General features: G+C 38.2%; 1 long non-coding RNA gene across 1 annotated transcript; it reads left to right on the forward strand.

Moving 5' to 3' along the window:
- Positions 1–4,142: 4,142 nt before the first annotated feature.
- On the forward strand, positions 4,143–6,490 carry LOC306737317. The gene is made up of 4 exons (XR_013770997.1): positions 4,143–4,246; positions 4,638–4,688; positions 4,811–4,861; positions 6,112–6,490. It is a non-coding gene; the product is annotated as an uncharacterized lncRNA (long non-coding RNA).
- The last annotated feature ends 5,947 nt before the right edge of the window (positions 6,491–12,437 follow it).

Genomic DNA, 12,437 nt, shown 5'->3' on the forward strand with positions numbered 1-12,437 from the left:
GCAGGGGGTGAAAGACAGGATGACGGAGAACAGAGAGGAGGAGGGAGAGAGCGCTGAGGACTGGCTTGTGGGAACTCAGACGCAGTATTTATGGATGTTTATCTCTCTGCTAGTCCTACGGGAAGCTCACATTTTCCACTTGGGAATAGCTGGTCAGCAGGCAAGACGTTCCTCTATGGATCTCAAAAGGCTGGGGGACAGCTTAGTGACAGAGTCGCTCACATACACGGGACAGACACAAAAGCCTGTGTTTCCATCAGCATCTGTTTATAAGTGCTGTCGCCTAATCTAAACCAGAGCCTTTTCCCAGTCTGCACACTGTATATCATTAATTGCCGTTTACCGAGCATATCCAAGTGTCCAGAGAGAGTCTTAAAGGAGCTGACATCAGAGTCTGGGGAAGATCCAGAGATCTTGTAAATGTCTGAGCAGAGGCATATCACTGTGTTTACACATAGTGTCTGTCACTGAAAGCCCTGTTTCGTCTTTAAAGGAATCCTCTTGCCAGCTCCATGATTTAGTTAGATGTGTAACTGTTCACCGGTCTGCTTTTTGCTTGAGTTTATGCGACTGTCACAATAAGGCCCTACGTCTAAAATAATAGACTACAACGCACAAAGGAACTGCATGTACTGTCTTAGCAGTTGTGTCAGCAGCAATAAGTAATTCAGTGCGTCATTTATTCTGATATATGCTGATGTGAAATCACTGCAGGCTGGATAATGACCTCTTCTAAGTTAATACATATTGATTTTTAGCATTAGTGAACATAATAAAAACTGGAAGATATATATAGACATATTAGCTTTTCTCATGATTACTATGAGAGCATGTAAAGATGGAGAGGATGGGTTCAGCAGGTTCAGAGAGGATAGTTTTATATCCTCGTGTCATTTTACCTTCTATGTAAAGCACTTTGAATTGCATTGTTGTTGAAAAGTCCTCGTCTACAGTAATGCTAGCAGCAGTGTGAGGCTTATGTCATTTCTCACATCAGCATGCTAACATGCTCATATGGACAACGCTAACAAGCTGATGCTAATTAGTAGCAAACACAAAGTACAGCTGAGCTGATGGGGAAGTAGCAGGTATTTGGACATAAAGTATTGGACAGAGTGGCTTCACCGGCTTCTCTAGTAGACATTACTCTAGTATATCTCAGCAAATAGTTGTTTGCTCCTATATGTTGTTTATTGCTACAATAGGATACATTAATGAATGAATGAAATTGCATCACAATCCATCCAGAAGTTGAGATTTTTCCCTCTGGACCAAAGTGGTCGACAGAACAACATTGCCATCCATAGAGCCTCGCCAAAATAAAATAGAATAACGTAATCACTTGTATCGTGGCACTGAATACATATTTAGCAACCCGGCTCCTACCAAATGACATTCTGACAGAAATGTTTCACAGTCACAGTTTGAAACAAGAAAAAAAAGAAAAGAAAGGAAAACATAGACTCTACAAAACTTTGTTAGGTTTAGGCAACAAAACTACAGAACATAATTTAGCTTAAATTACTTTATAAATTAAACTAAACTAAACTAAAATGCAACAAAAGTACTTGGCTCTGTTAGGAAGTAAAACGACTCATTGGTTAAGTTTAAACAACAAAAGTATTTGGTTAGTAAGAGTCTCTTGGGTGAACCCATATGTTTTTTAAGCTTTCCACCAACCGGACCTTCCTCCCCATACAGACTTCTACAGACTCATTTGAAACTTATTAGTGAAACATACAAAAAGAAAAAATAATTCTTGACTAAACACATTTGTAAAAAAATGATGTATGTAATAGTAAACTATGGCGTTTGCAGAAACACATGTGAGCTTGTGGACAATGTGTTGGACAGAACTCTCTGCCATCATCATCATCATCATCATCATCATCATCAAAAGCACTCAATAAGGAAATATGTTTTTGTTCAAAGTATTCCACGGTGGCTCAACACCTTATTAAGACACTTTATGTTACCTTAATTTGTCAACTATCTGTATCTGCATTTTATATTTGGGTTCATATCACTCTTACTGGCGATGTAAGAACTAAACCGTTGTCCCTTGTAGTCATCAAACTATAATTTCTAATTTCTTTCAGGGAGTTTTTTATTGTGGAGCTGGTGTTCTGCTCTCCCGAGTGAAAACCTCTCACGAAGTAAACCGCATAACCCTTCGAACTTCAGCAGGCAATAATGAAGACATTGTGAAAGCCACCGCCAGAACTATTACCTTTTTTGGATGTGTTTAGTTATCTCTGCTTGTCAGTTTATTTCAGAGATCACTTCCTCTCTCCTTCTTTGACTCTGCTTGGTATTTCAGACCGCCATAAACCTTTTCTTGGAAAACTAGGAGAAAAAAAAAGGAAAGTCTTTCATGAGGAATTCCTGCATGGTAATGTCACTTCAAAGAGCCACTGAGCTTTGCTTTCTAGATCTTTTGATAATGAATGTACTTGCTGACATTGTACATGTCATTAAATATGTCCTGTGCGCATTGCAACGGCATGTTTACAATGTTACGCAGAGGAAATGATCAACATGGTACAAATGACAACCTCGTTTGTGGATTGCCTCATAAATCTCAAAATCACGGCCAAACAGCCCGTCAAAACAAATGACCAAGTCAAGCTGTGTGACGTCGTTATTCGTGCAGTAATGAGCACCGTGAAGACTGGTCCCGATGGGATTGCATGACTTGTTTATGCCATTGTAACGTTTAAATTTGAGACTAAGCTTAAACCTTTGGGAAGATAATCAGGAAGGTACTTACACAAATAACATTGGTTTGGTTGTCAGATTGCCGGCTCTAAATCTTTTCTCCTCTCTTTCAGCACGAGAGACTGTCGAGGTAAGCGACTCTGATTAAATCCATAAATATCTAAAAGACATTTAATATCGCCAGAGAGACAGACAGAAAGAAAATCAGGATCTCTTAGTGACATTAAACTCTGACAGCAACTCAGCTCAACCTCAGTGTTGAATAGTCAATGATACCTCTCTTGTGTTTTCAGACTGAACTCGTCTGGATCCTCGGACGTCTCCAACGACGCGTCAACTAACCACGCTGAGTCCTACTTCTTACGGAGAGAGAACAGGCTGTCTGCAAGGAAACGAGCAGAAGAGGAGGCAGCAAACAACGACTATAAGAAGGCAGGTGATGCTCTTTGCAGGTTGAGAAAAGTCAGAGGGCCTTTACACTCAAGCAATGGTTATCGTCATGGTGCTTTACAGAGCGGCTGAATATCCGGCCTCTCGAGGATGTTGCACCGCCGACCCAGAGATTTCAAAATAAAAGTACACAACAAAATGTTACTTAAACAGTAGAGCAGAAACATCATGTCATTTAATCAGCTGGTCCACAGACAATTAATTGGCATAAAGTTGTGTGAGTGATGATCTATTGTTGTCCTTGATTAAGCAACAATTCCTGATATATTCAATTTTTTTGGATGTAAATTCAATATGTTTGAGTTTTCTGACTTTTGCCATTTTTCACTATTCTTTCACTACGTTTTATAGACTGAAGGATGCATTTCTAAATCAAAATCTCAAATCAAATCTCATCAACAAAGCCCCCCACTGACTCGGACAATCACGAACATTTACATATCCCTGCAAAATGCTTCACTTTAAATGTATTACATGTCTCTACTATGTTTTTGTCACTATTGCACTCTTGTTTATTGTTATGCACCAATCCCCAAGCCACATTCCTTGTATGTGCAAACACACTTGGCAATAAACCAATTCTGATTCTGATCTGTAGCTTAATAAACTACTCAAGTTGTTGTTGACGGAAGTTCAAATCAGTGAATAAAGAAAGTGACCGTTAAAAACAAGACGAAGAGTCTCCAGCCACGCTAAGCGGCTCTGTTTGTTGCAATTGCTAAACTCTCAGGGAATAAACAAAGTAATTAGGATTTGCAGCGACATGGAAATCGGTACCACATTTCACAGAAGACAATGTTGAGATAAAAATGTTGACTTTGTCCTCAACGACGGAAAAAAAACATTAGTTGCCTATTAACTGCGAAAACTATCACACAAACGCTCACTTCAGCTGTTGACGTCAATGTTTGTCAGTCTGTGCGCAGTAAAAACAATCAAACGCTCCCTTTTTTGCTAACAATATCATATTTTGTAGATGTATGAAAAGGCCCTGGCCACCAATCAAAGGCTGAAGTCCAGGCTGGAAACAAGTAAACAGGAACTGGCCATGATTCAGGACCAGCTGCAAAGAGCACAGGTACGGTACACGCAGTAAATGTGACAGAAGCAGACGCATGAGAGTGAAGGAACTGAAATGGTCGCTGCAGAGGCACCTGAAAATAAACCTGAAAGTTTCTGCAAGTCATCATTCAGACTATTCTGGTCAGTGCACACAGAAATGCCTCCCATACATTCTCATGGTAATATCCGGTAATGCTGTAATGGGGGAGAAATGTGACATGACAGATAGCAGTTATACAAGGAGGCTGCAATTTTGGAATAAGTGAGAGTTTCTGTGTGCAACTGTGGTTATATTGGATATCCTACATGACACTTGTGCTCTCTGTTATGAAGATACAGCACCTGTAATCATACAGCTTCAAGGCTTTGTTCTGTAATCTTTTCGTAATAACCTTTCATTTATGCAGAAGGGAAGAGCGGGAGATTGTGGCTCCAACATGCTTGAGACAGAAAAAAAGGTATGAACTCTGGATTATACAAATACTTGTACAAATACTTATACAAACATTTACAGTTTTTATTCAAAGTGTTGGTCCTGATTTATAATGTGAATTACTTTTTTAAATGTTCTTCTTTACAGGAAAGTCAAAGTCTACAAAAGAGGATATCAGATATGGAAGAACAGTTGAAGGTAATTCATAATTATTATTTTTTTTTACATAAAATTCCCTTTTTTCACATTCAGTCTCCTTTAAAAAAATATGAATAGTTAACAATATTTCAGAATCCCTTACACGGGAGAACGTAAAGCTCATTTGACACGAGGAAAAACACTGAACAATCAAATCCAAACGGTGTAAAGTGTCTGCGGGACGTGGAGCGGCGGTGTCAGCGGCTCTGTCTGCGGTGGTTTTAGCTGACATCATTTGTCACCATTATGCTCCGCCGGCTGTGGAATGTGTGAGCGTTTTGACACTGCAGCGAGCGAGCCATCAGTATTCATCTGCAGTCCAACGCCTGCAGATGTCTGCTGTGTTTTGCCCAAGAGGAAGCAAACAAAAACCTCTTGTTATCTGTGAATAAGAGGTCTAAACAAACACGGGATGCTGGTTTGAAAATAGATATCCACAACAGAGGAGCACTGTTGTTGAGTGTATTTAAATGAGCACGTCTGTTCCTGTTGTGTCAGTGTGTTGCTGGATGCAAGGGTTAAAAAGATGATGTGTGCTTGTGCGTGTGGGATAGTATGCCTAGATTTATGCAGACTAGATTATACTTTTTTGTGTGAAGCTAATTTCTCTTCTAGTTTAGTCATTCTGGATTCAGTTAAAGGCAAAATGAGGCTTTAGCAGTCTGAGTTAGACAAACTGAGTTGGTCTTCCAAAGTCACAAAAGTCATCTCTCCAATGCAGCTCAGCAAAAATACAACAACAACAACAACAACAACAACAACAACAACAACAAAGCATTGCCTGAAACACAAAATGGGGGGTTTGTATGAAAAAGACAGTAACTTTGGAAAATAGCTACTTGATTTTTCTGAAAAGGACTGATGGAGACTTATTAAAATATTTTTTTTTGTTTGGGCCCAAAATGTTGATGTAATGGAGGCTTAACATCTTGTGTTAATCAAAACAAGGATGTTGTGCATAGCATATGAAAATACTACCAAAATATGAATTGACAAAAAGTAAGACTCAATCCCCAAAAAATGAGCTGTACAGTTTTCATATGGTAACAATTCACACACAGCATGTGAGGCAGACCTGTCGTCTATACAAAGGCAAACTATGCAGTAATTGTCAATAAACTGTTTGTTTAATGTTTCCATTTCTTATACTGACCATTATTATATATTCCACCCAGCACAAGGAGCCCTCCAGCTTATGATAAAACATGTAATTTCACATCTGTGCCCATTGTCTCGTGCTCTTTCTTCAGGTTAAAGGAGAGCTGAAGGTGGAAAACCAGAGACTGAAGGACGAGAATGGAGCTTTAATCCGGGTCATCACTAAACTGTCCAAGTGAGTCCGGAAGCAGGAAGGACGAGAAGAAGAGGGACGGATACCAAAAGCCATCTCCATCCCTGCATTCTTCTTACCTATTCTATTCTATCCTCAGACAGAATGTATGTTCGTATAGTTTTGTAATGTTGGAAACTAACATTTGCAGGGATCAAGACACATTTTACACCAGATGTTAAAGTGTCATGTTACCGTACTGTATCTAAAGTAGTAGCACATTCCTTATTATAATAATGATACATTAAATTAAAGTTATTGTATACTCATAACATATTTCTACATAAAGGCGAATGCCAACACGACCACTTCATGTGTTTTTCTCTTCTGTGTTTGCATGAACAAACTGTCCGGGAGTAAAGCATTTATAAAACTGCGTAATCATGTCAACAGAAGCCATACATACATATATGGACAAAATATTGCAGGTATTTCCACGTGGGTATTACCATGGAAACTGCAATTTTTTTTTTACATTCTATATGGAGACCTTGAAAATGGGCTCTGAGGTACCAGGGACAGTGGATGATGGATGAGCTACATTTCTCAGGAGCGTGGGAGCGTCTGCTCTGAAGCTTTACCTTGAAGTATGATGTCACAAATGACAAGCGTTTCATCTTTACCTACATAATATTAATAAAAATGCATCAAATGTGGTAAAAACTTATGAAAAAAACTAATGCATTGCCTCATAACTGTTGGCATTACAGTTATATCATACTTGCCTGTATAAAAGATTAATCAAATAATGAAAATTCACAAAGCAAACTCACCACAAGGGTTTGTACATGACGTAGCTGTTCTGGAGCTTTCAGTCACGTGAAGATCATGATCTTCTTCAGCAGATGGCAACAGTGAGATTGTTTTTTTGGCTGTAGTGTCGAAGATCAGAAGTGAATTTTGAACCTGGACTTTATAGCTGCATCTGTTGCTCTCAACATGGCGACAGCTGAGTCGATGGCTAGAAGCTAACGGTGCTAACAGCTCAGAGTGCAACCAACATGAGCTAACCAGCGGGGCACAACAGAGAGACCTGCATATAAAGGTGCATGCTGCCGGCCTGGCTACGTCAATAAAGCACAGAGAAGCTTGAATAACATACATAGATTAATGTTCTGCTTCGGTAGACATTACTCCGCTATATCTTTAGAGAGCAAATACATGTGTTGTTTGCTGCTGTATTAAATCTCTGAATCCCGTGTAGAGAACCTTTAAACTCAACAAATGAGTCGTTCTGATGAAGATCATGTGATATGACCAAAAGCTCCAGAACTACTGTTTCTTTGAATATAAAGTACTGTATAAAAAAAACATCCCAATGAAATAAATGGAATTCTCTTTTATGTGGGAATTTCCCTTAAATTCAATTTGTTAATAACAAATGAAAACACATTTTCATGAAAGCTTTAGAAGATCCACTCTGGCCATAATTTAACTTCTAAATTACATTCAGAAGATTAATGAGCCTCATTGATATTCTTACATTAATGGGACTCCTGCCAGAATGAGATTGTATTGTATGTCTGTTCATATAGATTATTATATAGCATTAATAATCTGAAGAAGAACTCATAAAAATCTCAACAGTGTGTTTGCAATTTTTTAGGGAGCATAAAATGTTATGCATAATAACCTAAACTCAGATCAACACAAACTTCAGTGTAGCCTAATAGTCACATTTTTGTTACATCAGAGAAGTGACTATAAACTGTGCTACTCAACACTCTTCAAAGTATTTTTCTCATGCTGCATATGCTGCCACCCACTGACCAAAAGCGGAAAAGCACCCTCTGCCCATTTACACACCACACAGGACGAGTCTACTTAAAATGCCTTTATTTCCTATGGTTACATTTTCACAACACACAGACATGTCCTGACCACATCCCATATTTTGGATTTCCTTGAGTAATTCAGTTCTACATAGAGCGACATATGAGTACAAGTGTTGTGGTCTATTTGTTCCCCTTCTTTTTTCTTTTTTTTTTTGCTGTAAAACATGGATTTTGTATGGAAATAAATCATGCAGATCACATAAAGGCACAACTATTGACACACCTCTACAACAAGACAAAAACAAGAGTCAAGAGAGACGTCCGAGCATTTGCCCTCGTCTCTGTTGCTCGGAAAGTGAATGCCTGATGGAGTAGGTCGGATGACGATCAGGTCTTTGGGTGTTCTGTGTCATGGCTATGTTCGCATAGGAGGACTAAAGAGGAACCGTTATTAAAGCAGCAGGTTGGCAGTATTGCATTGCGAATGATGTTCTGCTCTGTTTGGGTCTGCTCTGTGCTTAGCTAGCCTGTGAGACCCAGGAAGACGAGGATTTTGTTGCCTGCATTTCAGAAAAGTGACAGACTCATATAGCCCATTAACAGAACACCAATAAACACATACTATTGGTCCTATGGCAAATACACGAAAATAGGAGACAGAATCTGATGGCATCTCATATATACGTAGATGAGAGTGAGTTTATTCAATGACCGCAGGAAAGGACGACCTGGGACACATTGTGGAAAAGAATAATGTAGCATAATATAAATGGAGAATGTGTGTGTGTGGTGTGTTTTTCTCTCAGCCCCTCAAACACAGAGAGAAAGCTACATTATACTCTGAAAGATGAACTGTCATGAAGATTACGATTGTTCATCTTCATGTATGTTGTAAATGACGATGCATCTACCAGTAAATGACAGTGACTCAAAAAAAGAAGAAAAGAAAAGCACTCAGGGGTAAACAAGCCCCCACTATAAATGCCGTGGTAACACACAGCATCAATATCTCAGAGCATGCGACAGTGACACAAAACCAGCTCATCTCATTGCAATTCATTAGTCAAACTGTGTGTTCACTCATGAAGGGACATTTGGAATGAAAAGATTATTGATTGCTTAATTACATGACTGGAGCTCCTCTGCATCAATACTATTTCACAGAACTAATCCGGCAGAGCAATAGTAATAACAAAAAAACTGTAATAAACTATAATGACATTAAAAATAAAGGTATGTTTAGTTTATCAGCAAATTACTGACTCATTTCATACGTTAAAACGTATAATTAGACAGGAGAGCAGGTGTATTTGAATAGCAATAAGATCTGGAGGTACAGTTTAATGAAGTATGGATGGAAAAATGGGCTACAAGTCATTAAAGTAATCCAATGTGTCGACATTTAATACACTTTAAAAGACTTGACACCCATCTGGCAGGAGTAGATGAAGGAAACACTTACGGTACACTGAGATAGAAAATCAAGGAGCCGGCAAATATTCTCCTTTTTTTTTTTTTAAATATATACAGTTCACTGGTCAGCGACCAACACATACTGTATATCAAGTGCAAGCACAAATGACTTATAATTACATAACTTGTAGCCCAAGCACATCGTAGCATATAGTAGCACAGAGGACAAACAGTGACAGAAAACCAGACGATCATGCAGTATTATGGCAAACGAAGCGGATACACAAAGCAACCCTGCTTCTGTCCCGGGCGTTAAAGGGAGCCTGTGAACCCTAACATGGATTATTCAGACATACTTTCAGTCCCATTCAGCAAAAATACATACTCTTTGCAGTCAGTGCATACTCTTTTTTTTTTTTCTCCGTTTTATTATCAAAAGTGACACAGAACACAAACACACATACACATTATACTTATGGTTCCTCTTTAAAACATGCTACTATTTACATCATCTTGTGAGTACATGCTGTAGCCTATTAACAAATCTGCGCGATGCATAATGTCAACATTAGGGAGGAATAGTACTGTGCATGGACCAGTCAGTGTGCTGCTGTTCACACCCTGCTGCAGAATTATTATTTCATTTTTTACTTCTGGAGACTATATATGGCCTCCTGTAGAAGTAAGAAAGGCTGTAATAGTTGAGTTTTATACTCAACTGAACACCTAATTCTAAAATGTAATGACTAATAATACTTAACTTCGAAATGTGTATTCCGCTGACGTTAGAGAATAACAATTTTTCACTTTGAAAATCATCTTTGAAGTCATTTGGTTTGAAATAACCTCTTTGATGTACTTTGCGCTTTTACAAAAACTTACTTTTCATTCTCACAAATTCTGATAGAAAATAATTAAAGTATGTTTATTGTAAAGTCTCTTATCTGAGATTCTCTTTTGTTAATTATATTACTGACAAAATGCAACCAAGTTCCCCTTCATCCAATTCAAGAGTTCTTTTGAAATTATATAAACAGTATTAATAACTATATATACCGTGGACATATTTTCTTTTAATCAAGATAGTTTTTCTACTTTTACCACTTGGACAGATGCTGGATTATCATTTCATTATCCTCACTTAACCTCACCCACACACGTTTTTGAGACCAAAATATAGTAAAGATCAGCATCACACATATTTAAAATTGTTGTATTTGTCTTCATTTCACTCCTAGATGCCAACATTATTCCTTTTTGTTCTTTTTATCAAATCATAATTTCCTTCAGGCTTCAGGTTATCCTTGTTCGTCAAAACGTTCAAGATTTCAAGGCGTATTGAGCAATTGAAATTTAGCAATTTGATTTTAGTTTAACGTGAATTCATTTTGTGAATTGAACACAAACAAATCAATTAGTCAATTGATCAATTTCAAGGCAGGGCATCGAAATATGTTTTTTCAAGTAAAATACGTCAATGCTATACATTCAGTGGTATTAACAGTTTTCAGTATTCAAACTTTACAATAAGGTGTTGAGTTGCTTATAAGATTTAAATCCATATGGTCTTTTTTTCTGGCCATCCGTCGAACACAGTATGTTTATGATGAAGTTGTAACTGCATCATGAGTCAGCACTTTGGCTCCAGGTTTACAAAGCTTGTGGCCGATGAGCGAGCGAGCGATCTAAACAACATGAAATACTGCGAGGCATGATACATGCTAGATTCTGCAGCTCTATTTGGTTCAAGCAAAAATGGTCCAAGATATGTTTATTGTATTATATGTTTTGATGGAACACTCGCCCTGTTGAGATTCATACAAACTGTTTTGTACTTGTAATTCTTGCTCTCCTAAAAAGTGCAGCTACATCTTATATTTCAAATTTAGTTCTCTATAAAAACATCTCGTCTTTGACAGAAATCCTCCTGTTGTTTCAACCAGAAACTTTGAAAGTATTGAAGTGTACTGCAGTAAGTTTGCTAAACTACAACATTCGTCAAAGAAAGACATGTAGTCTGTTAAGTGGGTATCAAAACAATAAAATAGGTTTGATGGCACTGTTTTAAGGAAGCAAGAGCAGAATCTAAAAGAAGTCATGATTGGTTTGAGCATCATTGACAAGCCTTCCCGCATCCTTACTTTGTCCACAGATAAGTAAGGTTTTACATCCAAGTGGTCAACACAGCTCAAGACAGATTCCAGATGGCACATTCACAGTGTCCCTGACGACTTTTGAAAGACTCTCAAAAGTTTCACTAAAAAAAATGAATGAAGCTTACTGTATTTCTCAAAGTGTCACGTCAGGAAAGGCACCCTTGTATTCCTGTCCTACATTAGATCTGTGTGAGGACACAGACGTGTGTGTTGAACCTAAATGCATAGATGTGCCTTCATGGCAACACAAAACGAGCAACTGAAATCTACTATTCCAAACTGTGTTTACTGAGCTGATTAAACGAAGACAATCATTTATGCAGATTTATCTTGAAAATATATCGCAACATGGATCGTTGCAGTCAGTGACCTTGACCTCATTCATTCTCAATTAAATATTTTTGCATTTATAGACTTAAACAGACTCTATGCAGGAAATAACCCAATACTACAGTACTTTTCTATTGCAAGTTATAGCACACTTATTAGCAAGATACAATACTGGGCGTGGTGTATGCAGAGCAGCGGGGAGGTAAGGAAAGCATGCCCTATAAACTAAAGCTTTATTTCCAGCGTTGTCTTTACCAAGACTTTCCTTCATTGTCAGCACCCTAAGAATCAGTTTCTAAGTTTCTTCAAATGAAAGAAAGACCAACAGTCGATCATTCATGAACCAGTCACTCAATAACTCGACGCCACTCTTCCCCAGCAAACACCAATGTGTGAAATGTGAAGCTTAAAAAGAGTTTGTTTTCGACTTAACCGTGAATGAGCGGATATTCTAAGATGTCTCTTTTTTGCTGAGCGGATTTCATGACGAGTAGTCACGTGTTAAGTCATGGGTTTCATGCAAAGTAGGGTTGGATTTCTGAGTTAGTGCATTAGTTGGTCGGTGGAGCACG

The sequence above is a fragment of the Taurulus bubalis genome (genome assembly GCF_910589615.1).
Source record: "Taurulus bubalis genome assembly, chromosome: 5".
NCBI lineage: Eukaryota > Metazoa > Chordata > Actinopteri > Perciformes > Cottidae > Taurulus > Taurulus bubalis.